At 37.4% G+C, this 12,762-nt stretch overlaps 1 protein-coding gene across 1 annotated transcript in view; it reads left to right on the top strand.

Moving 5' to 3' along the window:
• Nucleotides 1-2,141: 2,141 nt before the first annotated feature.
• Nucleotides 2,142-12,762, top strand: part of fhip1aa (FHF complex subunit HOOK interacting protein 1Aa) — a 32,222-nt gene continuing 21,601 nt past the window's right edge. Inside the window, exon 1 of the mRNA XM_074662278.1 lies at nucleotides 2,142-2,419. The gene's annotated coding sequence lies outside the window, so the exon portion shown is untranslated. The remainder of the gene's footprint in view (nucleotides 2,420-12,762) is intronic.

Genomic DNA, 12,762 nt, shown 5'->3' with positions numbered 1-12,762 from the left:
CTGCTCAGTAAAATTATGACACTGTCACTGTGGAGCAATTGTAGATTATGTGAAAAACAGTGCCTGAAACAGTTGACAGAATACTCTGAATCTTCTCACATCACACCAGAAAACAACCAGCCTCTCTGCTTCTAGCTGTGAAAGAAACATTTTTCAATTAAATGAAAACCAGAGGTACCAAAACACCCCCTCTAAGCAGATGACATAATTGGGGCTGTCAGTTTAGTTGATGATATAGTCACTAGGCTTACAGTGCATCATCTTTCAACATTTTCCAAAAGCCAAAAGCATTTTTTAGCTTAGACTTGGTAAGTGCAATGACTTTACTAACTATGAAAGTACTTATCTCCGTTAAAAAATGAGTAAATAAACATAAAAAGCAGTAGCCAAGGCAGAATAGCTGCCTGAAATTATCGAAATCTAAAATTTGTGAAAGCTTATTTGTTGGTTGAGCTGTGATGTTTGTGGACAACGTGATTCGCTGTATCTAATTGAAAATAGCCAAACCACTGTTTTTTCCCAACAATATTTTATAATGCCCGTTTTGCGGTCGAGCTGAAGCTATTAACCTAGTCCATCGAGAGTTAAAGGTTACGTATTATCTGACAGCGTATTTAACTGTTAGCTGCTCATCACAGGGCAGTTCAACTGCACCTTCCCCAATCACGCTACCTGCTGTTTGGATCCTGCTCCGGACGTCCCGCTGGTCTCTCCGGTCCCCCTCTCCCTCCACTCCACGCCCGGCTTCAGCCATCCGGATTAAAAAAACGTAGTACTATATAATAAGTATAAAGTTTCTAGAAACTGATCTAGTTCATCTGTTTACACGGTCGATGAAACGCGGGCTGCTCTCCTGTGCTCTGGAGGCTTCAGATGGTCCTGCCCTCAGCTGCTCCCCTCTCTCTGCCCGGCTGTGGATGGAGGGAGGTGGTGCCACTCACCGTCAGGACCCCAACACAGGCAGACTTTTCTATGGGAATGTAGCACATACTGATAGTCATGCTGGATTATACCATGAACAATTAATAAAATAGAGACAACTGGTTTAGACTTACTTACTTTGTATTTCTAAGTTATGTGTCCTGAGGTGAACTTTAACAACCAAGAAGCTAATGGCACAAAGGCTACCTGTTAGGGCATTGAAACCCCAAAAGGACGTCCAACTTTATACAGGGTCCACAATAAGGTACATACAATTTTGAAGGGGTCTCGAATTCAAATCCCCCTAAAAAATTTATGAAGTATAGACAACACAACTTTGGTTTTGGTTGTTAAAAGTTTGAATGTCGTTATTTTATTCTTGTCTTTAAAAAATGCAATTCAGCTGTTCTCACACTAGATGTCACCACATACCTTGTAATCCTACTCCAGCAAAACTCAAAGCAATTTTATATATATATATATATATATATATATATATATATATATATATATATATATATATATATATATATATATATATATATATATATTCTTTTTTTTTCTTTAGCCATTTGAACTTTTCCTAAACATCTTGTATCTGAATTATGACCAGGCAGACTAACTCAAATAGCACCTTGTCTTTCTCACAATATAGATTTTAAAGGAATGGTTGCCCTATAGAAAGAAGTCTGGCTATTTCACTTAGAAGGTCTTTCCACCAATAATATTATAATTAAATACGAACTTTATTTTACTTTTATACATGCATGGACGCCATTTGAAATTTCTAACATGGTTATTTTATTATGACAGAAACTGTAAATCAATTATTGAAATTAGAAATTCTGCCTGAAACTTTCCTGTAAACTATGGAGCCCTCTGTGGACAGCAGCATTTGCTGGCTTGGCCTGTACATTAATGTAGGAAGGTTGAAAGCTCATTCTGCCTTAAAACAGATCAAAGTTTTGCTCATCAAGAATCTTTGCTGTGAAAAATAGAGTGAATTAAGTCTGCCTGTTGTGTGTAGCTCCACTGATAAGTGGTAGCAGTTTCAGACGTTTAAATGAACTTGAATGTAGTTGCAAATTGTGTTGCTGACGGTCTTATTCGAACAGTAGCTCACAACCAAAGTTTTATTTTGAGCCAGTTTCATAAGTTACCAACTCCTCACAAGATCTTTAAATATGAAACCTTTCAGCAGTGGAGGTGGGTCTGCTTTAGCTCAGTAGGAGGAGCATTCAGTTGAGGATTAGAGCTGCTTTACCTATGACTGTGCAAGCAGAGGACCAGGTTAAGTAGCACGGTGACACATTAGGACAGTAATTCCCCCGCTTGCTGTTGCGAAAGAGAGAAACTGTGGATCTGTGAGCACGAAAAACTCGGTTCTTTGCTGGGACGCAGTCTGCTGAGTGAGTGTTTTTGTTTCAACCTGCTGATCGACGCCGCCGCTCCAAACTGCTGTGCGCTTTTCCCGTCCAACCGGAGGACCCGTCCCACGGTAAGAAACTAGATAAGACCAAACTTGGACTTGGAAGGAACTCTGCTCTATCTTACAGGTTAATGTTTAATCTTTGAGTGGTAATTTTGCTGTTATTGGACCATGTGTGCGTGTGTTTGTTTTGCTTTCAGTGACAGTTGCTGGGTCTGTGATTGACATGTGCGGGTGGGTGGAAGGGTTGGGTTGCCTATTTCCAAAGTGTCTTCAAGGGGGAACCAGGGATCTGCTGTGTTTACTAGATGATTCCCAGCCAAAACATATGCTAATCTGAACCATTGCCACGTTTTTAAGTGTAAAACTCATCTGTTTTCAATTTGCTTCATCGTTTTGTTGTGTCTCACCATAGAGACAAACTAGACCCACCCTTTGATTCACAATTTAGCAACCCCAGCCACTGCTTAATAACATGTTTTCCTCTGGATCTGGTTTCATAATCCTGCTGTAACTTGCAGTGCTCACAGCACCATTCCTTGATATATTACAGCCTAACCATGTGCTGCTGTTGTTAGTTCTTGGTCAAGTTATTCCACAACTACATGCCAGTTCAATTCTGGAGGTCACATAACCTTTCTACCTGGCTTGGCTCGCCTCCAGCCCCCTGCTGAGTCCTATTGAGCTTTGAACTTAGATATCAATGTGAGGGAGTCTGAAGCATGCAGGTGGTGTCATGTTACCCGCAAACATCATTAATATTTTAACACAGGCTGCCTTGTGCGAGCGTCATTCCTTTGCAGGTGTTCTCTTCCACCTGTGAAATCAATGCTGTTTACAACCACCTGATGCCAAACTGAGCAGTGGAGGATATTTAGTGATGTCATGTGTTGTTGATCAGGTTCTTTTACCCTGTTGGCAGAAGGGCTACATAATCCTTACTCTGATTTATTATTGAGCTACAGAAAGGATATTTTTACCACCTTGGTAGTTAGTTTTCTCTCAGTTCATGTGTGTGTCAGCTGGACTTTCTGTTGATACAATTTTTAAGGGCTAAAACTTGCTGTTATTCCCATTATTGACTCATCCCTTATCAAGCCACTGTTGCAGGAAATCATGATGATGATGAATAATGAAGTTTAAGTAAATATGCTTTAATGTAAGATATTCATAGCATTGTGTGTAAATGTCCTCCCTACACACCCCCTTACCAACCCTCTGTTTATTTGGGCTTCAACTTAGTTTCTTGCTTTAGAAATAGACATCTTAAGAAGAAAAGTTTGAGCTCCAGCTCTGTGCATGAAAACATTTCACCCAGTTGTCTTGGAGCTGGCTCAGTTCTCGTCATGTGACCTGTGTGGAGTTCTGCTCATGGTCAACTTCACATTCCGCCTGCCCACCCAAATCAGCAGCCATGCATCGTCATGTGACCAAAATTCCACAACAAGGTCACGTGGTATCAAACCCTCTCATTCTCCTTTTTGTAAAGAAGCCTCCACAAACATTAGCATGTCATCAAGTGCATATTGAAGCTACCGCTCATATTTGGATGTCTTTTAAGCCTACATGTAAACCACAAGTGACCCTTTTCTGAACTTTGACTGGAGGTTGGGTTGCTTTCAGTCACGGAAAAGATGTAAATAGATCAGGTTTCTCAGTGGTAAAACAATCTCAAGGGCAACAAAAATAAAATGTGACATGATGTTGTTTATGTGAACTTTAGTAAAAGGCTTCAAAAGGTTTAACTAGTAACCCCCTAAGAAATGAGAAGAATGTGTTGTTAATTTGTCTTTTCTGTGAGTACTTGTGATTTTTCACACCAGATAAAGTGGAAAGTCAGTTTAATTACCATGAGTGATATCCATGACACATTACTGTGAGTCTCCATTGATGTATACTCCAGTGTGAATCTTTGTCATACAGATGTACTTAGATCTAAAAATTTATCTTTAAAGTTATGATTTGGGTCAGATTTAACACACCTTGCTTGTTTCTGCCCATAGGACTGCACAACACAACTTTCATGACTGAAAAGGACTTTCAAATTATTTTTAAACTTTCTGATGCAACATAAAATGATCTCATCCCTTATTATAACTTAAGCAAAAATCTGACCTTAGAGTACTGTTATGTAAGTTAAGCCAGTGAATATTCAGTAAGTGTGGCAGAACTTCAGATGAGAGTGTGTTTTTGTGTGTGTCCTTTTCCTATACCACAGACTGGGGCAGCTCAGCTTTGTCCCATGTTTGGGATTAGCCCCACATTCCTTGCTTTCCACACAGACCTGAGGAAGAAGCTAACAGAGCCAACGTGAAAAAGCTGTGTGGCAATGTTGCTGGCAGTATTACTAAACTGTTACTTGCTTTTATTTAACCTTTCTATAATTGAAAAAAATAGTCGATTCAACAGCGTTGTTGTCTTCCCGAGCAGTTACATAAAAAGCTGGCCTCCCTCGCGTCTGGGCATTAGTAATAATAAGCTAGAGCAGAGAGCTGATTTGACTAGCTTAGCCTGAACCTAGGTTACATGTAGAAACAGTTATCCAAAGGGGGATATTTTGTGATGTCGTGTATTGTTGGTCAGGTTCTTTTTCTCTGCTGACAGAAGGGCTACTTAATACTTACTCTGATTTATTATGAAAAGGGACATAAAGGATATTTTTACCACCCTGGTATATTGTTAGTTTTCTCTATGTGTGTGTGGGTGTATCAGCTGGACATTTTGTTGATACATTTTTAAGGGCTATAACTTGCTGTTAGTCCCATTATTGACGCATCCCTTATCAAGCCACTGGTTAATCTGTCCGTCTTTGTGCAAAAAAATCATGATGAATGCTGGAAATATTTTTTTGTCTCTAGAGTTTTCATATAAATATGATAAATTTTGTGTAACAAGTAGCTGATTTGACGAGCTTAGCCTAAAATCAGGGTACATGTAGAAATAGATATCCTTTTAGGTTGTAAAGGTAGCCTTGTGAAATTTCCATTTGTTTTACCTGCATCTTTATTTTATTCATAAATGAACACATATGTAAGAAACATTTTTTTATGTAGCATGAGATAGCTGCAAGCTATTTGTTAGAAGGTGCACAGATTTCCAAGACTCTTTCTGAGATAATGATAGTGTTTACTTATTTGTTTAGAGATCAAAAAAATCTCAAGTAAGGTCATGAAAAACCTTGTGGTGGTGCAGATATTTTAACTCTTTTAGGGCTAGCTGCCCTTCCCAGGCTAAAGTCCTAAGCTAGGTAAGGGAAACAATGGTTTGACTGTGGCTCCATACAGCAATACAGACTTCAGAGTTGTCCTGTCTCAATGCCATTGTACTTCAATAATAGTGGGACTTTGAATATCGTTACATTGGGGAAAATGGAGTTTTTAGTGTCACAGGATCCTTGTTTCAAAGCAAACTTCCAGCTTCAAGCTTTTCTTGAGCACTGTAAAAAAGTTGTTGTTACTGAGTCAGGTTGAACCGCTTCTGCCACTTCTGTTTTCTCAGAATGAACTAAAGTGGAGACAGGAGTTATGTTTTCAGAGCCTACAATTTGTCTTTTGTCATAAAAAAAGCCTTTCACATGCATAAAGTACAACAATATTGTGCACAAGCCACAGTTGTTGGCAGTGTTTGTTAGTTTTAAAGAGTAAGCAGTATATATGTATAGTAGATCTCTTTTACCTTAAAAATGCTGGAAGACAATGGTTTGATGGGCAGTGTGCCAAATGGAAGCTAGAGTATACATTTACTTTTTCTCAAGGAATCGTCTATCATCTATTTGGGTGTTATGTTTGGGTATGTTTTAAAAGACTAGTCAAAACAAAAAAAGAAGAATCTAATTCAGAAAAAGCAGTTTTAATGGTAAAATGGGAAAGATCACTGTAAACACAAATCCAGGAAAATGTACTTTTATCTTTTCACCCATGGAAAATCACTAAAACAGAAAAGAACTTAAGTTTTTTTCAAAGTTAAGAGTAAATGTAAAAAACAAAGATCCAAACCTCATGTTTAAAGATTTAAGTAAAAACAGGTTCACACTTATCCACACCCAAGCAAATATTTGACACAGATGTGGCCCGCAGGCATTTAGGTATGCAGCGTATTCCCTTTAAAACAAGCTCCAGACTTTGCAAAGGGGACTCAATGTTGTCTCTCAAGCCATCATTTTATCCAATTAGCTTATGATGTGAATGCAAAAGTGTAGCTTGATGTCACCTCACTGATAGATACCTCTGAAGTTTACAGTATATTCAGTCCCCCCACATGAAAACATGGCTTTTGTTTTTTTTTTAATCAGCAAGTGTATGATGCAAACGAGCCATAGAGGAAGCAGCAGGAGCAGGGATAGGATGTACCCACACTAAACACATTCTTATCTCTGACAGAAGCCCATTGTGGTGAGGGGATAGGCCTCTTACCAACATGAAAGCGGGATGATGTCATCAGTCCATGTTACATACCTACATTGTGGTTATTGAGCCTGTGAGAAAGAAAAAAAACACTGTGAATAATGTGATTAGAGGAAAATTTTGGGACACCGTGAATAAAGAAAGATTTGTTATGATAAGACAAACATCTGATGTATTAATGATAGCTTATTTTATGGCAACATTTCTTTGCCATACATTTAATAAAGATTTTATCAAGTTTACAGAACATAAAATCGGGAATTTTACATTTTGCTTGTCCTTCAAAGTGCTTTCAAAGATTGCATCTTGCGCTTTGAGCATTGTTGAAAAATCAATACCCACATTCCTCATGTTCTGAGCATGTACATGCACTTACTCATGCACACCCAGGTGGAAGATGACATCACACAGACAATATCAGCAGGAAGTAAGTCAAAGAATAAAAAAACCCTTTGTAAGTCTTATCTTTGCCATTTAGCTAAACCCTCTTTGAAAAGATTTTCAGAATGTGGAGTCTGCCACATGTTTTTAAAGCTTACAATAGGACATGAAGACACTTGTTTGTAGTCTCTGATTGGCCTCTGAAAGTCTTTCCCTACTTCGTTTGGGCTGCTATGTATTTCCCTCCCATCTGAGCTAAGCATCTGTCCATGTGTTGGAACATGTTAATAAATCTCCTCTTTTAATTACTGAGTGATATTATGGGAGCAGCCTGTTTCTAAAACCTGTTTGAAGGCGAGTGAAACAGCCAGCACACCCTGTTAGCCCTCAGACATGCCTCACCTGCATGTCTGTGGATTTTCACATGGAGCATAGATCTGCTTACATAACCAAGCTCTTATCTCATAATCTGTTTGAAGTAATAATTCAGCACCTGTTGAGCTGTTGTTCTGTTCAGAAACAGCGTGGGCACTATTTAAATCATTTATATGTAACATTTTTATCTGTATATCACACAGTGGTGCTCATTGATTATTCAGTGATCTCATTAATTATAACATCTCATCTATATGCTCAAAATTATTCTTTATAAAATTATTCTTCTTGGCTTCTTGGTTTGTGTTTTGGACCCTTGTTACACACCAGCAAGGATTTACTCATTTAAAGTGATTAGTAGTGACTAGATTTTCTATTTTTTATTTTCTTTTTTTGTGTGGGCACTGATGGATGCTCTTACCAGTTAGCGTACTTTAAAAACTGTAACATTTTTTTGTGTTTCTAAAAAAGAAAACAAAAACATGAACCTACCTTTTCCTTTTGGGTGCTGTTGGTGGTGTTATTTTTGCAACCATGCAGCAAACAGTAGAGTAGACAGCCGGTCGTTTGTTTACATTGGTTTGTGGTGTGCATGCGCTGTTGACCTGTTTATCAATATATGTGTTCAGGAGGGTGATACAGATAGATGTTTTAATGTTCCCAGTTTCAAATGCCAAATCAGTGTCGCCAGTTTAACTTGATGGTTAGGTAATGCGCCTCATGTACAGAGGCTCAAATCCTCAACAGCGTGACTTGAGTTTGCCTCTAACCTGCAGCCCTTTGCCACATGTCCACGCTGTCTTCCTGTTTTTCTTTCTCTCTGTAAAGTCATAGAGGCCCAATAATAAACTTAATAAAAAACTAAAAGATAAACTAAACTTTCGATTGATTTTTGGAAAAGTCTAAATGTATTTAAAACTCTTCTCATAAACAAAATAACATTTATTTGGAAATATGCATCTCATCACCAAAACACTACATGAAAAAGAAAATGAATTGTCTCATCCTCCCTGTTGTTGATAAGATAAGGTTGCTGAAGGCTATAATAAATTGTCAAGTAATACAAGCACTATCTCGCTCTTCACTGGTCTCACCTATAGCTCTAAATATTTCAACAGCTGCTATCACTTTAATGGGCCTCCCTGGTGTTGCCCTGTCTGCCACCTGGCCACTGTAAATCTCTGTGAGCGCCACCTTCAGTTAAGGCTGGTAGGAGAAAAAGGAAACATCTTCTGTTTCCTGGAGACATCCCTTGAGTATCCAGTACCTTGATGCCTTATTTCAAACTACAGATGATCTGGTACCATTTTTCCTTTGCTTTATCACATCTAATTTGAAGACTTAAGAATGACCTGGTAGCCAGTGCGGTGTCTTACCAGTTTGAATTTTATTTTGGTTTATTATTTCATTTTTGACAGTTGTACTATAAATTCATGAGTCAGAAACGATGCTGTTACTGCTGAATAGTCTGAACTAAAGAAATGCAAACCTAAAAAAACTCTTTTGTACATAGAGGTTAAACTAACGTTTGCAGCAGCTCAGCTTGTAGCACCTTCTTAAGTTTGAGAAAGACTTAATTTTGGCGTAAAACTTCATAGATAACCGAATAACACTGTCAAGGCAAAAATTTAAATATGGACTCAATTGAGCCCTAAAATGCATGACAATAAACAGTGGGCGCTGACAGTTAGCTATCTTTGTCAAATGCTTGAGTTGTACCTAGCATCAAACTGCTGTTAGCTGTTGTGTGGTATTGTTCCTTGTGACAATGATTATTTTTCTCTGTTCTGAAAAAGTTTTGCTTGTAAGAGCCATATGTCATCCTGTTACTGCTACTCCCTTTAAAAAGGGAAAAAAATCAAACCACCACCATTTGTACACTTCTGTTAGTTCAAGAACAACTTTTATGGCAACATAAAGAAATCTGAGCAAATTGGTTAAACAGATTTTATTCACTCTTTTTTGATAATCAGGTTCCAGGGAAAGAGGTCAAACTCCTGTATAGCAGGAAAGATCTTCCCCTCTCTCACTAAAGGGTGTGTCTCTTTTGCCTTTGAGCTATTTATCCTGACCACGCCTGTGTGTATGAAAACCTGGAGGATGGAAGAAAGCAACACCAGAAACCAGATCAGAAAAATGACACAAACCCCTTGAGGCTATCATTTCCCTTTCGTGTTTACACTGTGTGGCTCCTTTCAGCCGGGGGCTTTATCTCGCCTCCTTTTCTTTCTGCTAGATTCTACTTAAACCCTGACGTGCAACACAATAGCCAAGCTCATACTGTCACTTTGTTGTCATGTTTATCCAGGGAGTGAGGACACACACACACACACACAAACAGCCTGTTGCCCCTTGAACAAAACTGCTTGTAAAACCAAACCCTCTAACAGAATAGGGGAAATTCTTTATTTCCAGCTGTGTTTGTTCAGCAATTAAATAATTAAGCAACAATACTGAAAAACCCACCTCTCTCCTATCTGACGTCATTTTATCCCACTGGTTTTCAGTGGATTAGTCGCTGTGGGATTTCTAGCATCTGATAATTCTTTCGACCAGTAATATTTTTGACAGATTTTAAGCTGGTGTCATTTGCTGTCTAACTATTATGACTCACTGTTAAGGCTGATTTATGAATGTGTGTTTTTTTCTGTTTTTGTGCCAATACAACACTGAAGCTAATGGGGATCTTAGTAAATACAGTTGGCATACTGGACTGTCAAAATATGTTCCAGCAAAGGCGGATGTTTTTATAACATGATTTGTGTTCAACTAAGAACAGCTAAACACTTTTTATATCAATGTGGTGGAGATGAGTTTAACCTAAGTAACCCCTAAACACCACTTTAGTCATCATAAGATCATATTGAATGGTCATCAAATGCTTTGAATTATTGTGCTTTATATCCGGTGATCATGTTTTAGAAAAGACTTAAAGATTCAGCTTGTTAGTTTATTTTTAACTGTCAGTCATTTCCCCAAAAATCAGCCAACATCTGCAGAAGTAAGAGAGGATATCAGCTGTAAAGTAAAAGCTTTGGTGTGTATTTTCAAGTAGACCTTCATAGAGTTTAAATGTTGGTGACTTGAGTGAAAAATAATAAACATTTGGTCCACAGTGCTCAACAGCAACACAAATTTAGCTCATTTAACTGATTCATACCAAAGATATGTTTTAAGAGCCCACCTTATTTTAGGCTCTATTGTACTTCTTGTTATTTTTAGCTAGTAGAGCAGTGTCTTCTGGGTAACTATGGGCTCTCCCTGTGTGTGACATCAATTACAGTAAATGAGAGCAGGATGTTAGGTCATGACTTACATTCAAACGGACACATTGTGTTCCTCCAGAAGATGAGATTTTTCTTTGTGGTTCTGAGTAGCTTCAGCTTTCTGTTTGCCCTTACGTTGTTTAAAGTGTGATGATATGCTTTTGCTGAGTCTCAGATGAAGACAAACCTATGTGGCTCCTGTGCTCACTCAGCAAATTTCTGATTTTAAAGGCTAATCTTATTGTCTGTTGTATATCTGAAAACAATGCAGACAGACACAGATACAAACACATGCAAACTTCAGAGGCTTCCTGCAAAAGTAAAAGTAGCATTAACTTTCTACTGAGGCAGCCTAGGTTTAGCTGCAAAACGCTATCTGAAGATGCAAATACACATGTAAACGCAGCTTACAACAGGAAGGTCTGTATAGATTGCATCATTAGCCAATTAAAAAGTAGATAGAAAACACTTTTTTCCAAGTTAGACTTAAAGGGTTTGCTCAGATGATGATTGTACGTAATAGCTTGTGTAAAATGAGTTAGCTTAATGTTAATCTCCTTAACTGTTGAACTTCCCAAGGATTTTTGAGATTCATGTTCATCCTCTTTTTTTTTTCTTCTTGTCTCTTTTCTGCTTTGGTTCATTCGTCTTCACTTGTTTGTTGTCTGTGTCTTCTTTATCATCTTTTCGTTTCATTTGGCAGTCCTGAAAAGAGCTCATCAAGCTCACTTGCAGACAGACTTGCTGATTATAACTCTCTTTATCTTAAATACATCCTTGTCCCTCTGCACCACAATTTTCTCTCGTTTAGGCTCAACTTCTGGCAGCTGTAGCTCAAGCCTTTGGTTCTTGTGAAATGACTGGCCATGCTGCTATGATAATCCACCAATTTCAGTTTTTCATAAACAATGACAAATACCAGAGGATTTACAATACTTTTCATTGTTGTAAACTGCATAAGAAGAAGAGTTTTTCAGCATTAATGTGACACTTAAGTGCAAGCATGACTTCTTCTTCTTTTTTTTTTTTAACAGCCGTGATGAAGGCCTATATGTCCCTTTATTTTTTTCCAAATGTGCAACACCACTGTGACGCATAATTCATACAAATGATCCAGATAAATTCCTTGTTTATACAACAAATCAAGAAAAATACTGTGTTATATTAAAACACTAAAATAAAACAAGAAAATTAGATGAAAAATAGCAATAATAATAAGAAAAAATAAGTAAATAAGACTATGTTAAAATAAATACTTTTACAGTATGGATAAACCTTAGCATTTGATAGACTTTTTACATTGTAAAGTAAAATAAAACATTGTAATTCATATATAGATGCAATAAATGCCCACAAACTTAGTAAGGTAGATATAGATGCCATTGGTATATAGTACAAAATCAAGTAGAGTTGAATAACTTAATTATATAAATCAATTAAAAAAAAAGAAAAAGAAAAAGAAATTATTAATGATAAAAAATAAACATAAAAATAAGAATAAAACAAAAAATAACCAAGTTCTCCCCTTATGGTTGTTGACTGATTTCCATTACCAATGTTAGTTATTTACTTTCACTGAATGCATGGTTAGAGTTACTGTATTTTTTTGTTTTTTTTTCAGCATGACTTTTCAAAGCACTACAGTTTTTTTACACACTTGTTTTTGCTTTTTTGGTAGAAATGACTGATCTATTAATGTCAATTGCAACTCTGTTACTTGTATATCTGCTATAAGCTTTTCTCCTAGTAAAGGAGCAATTTGTTAAATATTAAACCTCTTTGATTTTAGCCTTTTACTGCTGACACAGGAGCTATGATTATACAGGGCTGTTATAATTCCAACCATAAAGGACAAAACATGGGAAGTGGTCTGTTAGCTCTGGCTATCAGAAGCTTATGGTTGGTAACCAGCATGGCAACAGTTCATAAAGCCTGCTGTCACATCTACAAGAGCAGCAGTGATGTAAGAATGTCAAATTATTTATGA

The sequence above is a fragment of the Halichoeres trimaculatus genome, unplaced genomic scaffold, assembly GCF_033239565.1.
Source record: "Halichoeres trimaculatus isolate MK-OKI-2021-1 unplaced genomic scaffold, fHalTri1.1 fHalTri1_scaffold_2, whole genome shotgun sequence".
NCBI lineage: Eukaryota > Metazoa > Chordata > Actinopteri > Labriformes > Labridae > Halichoeres > Halichoeres trimaculatus.
The sequence above is the reverse complement of the archived record's forward strand: the minus strand, read 5'-3'. Positions and strand labels throughout refer to the sequence as shown.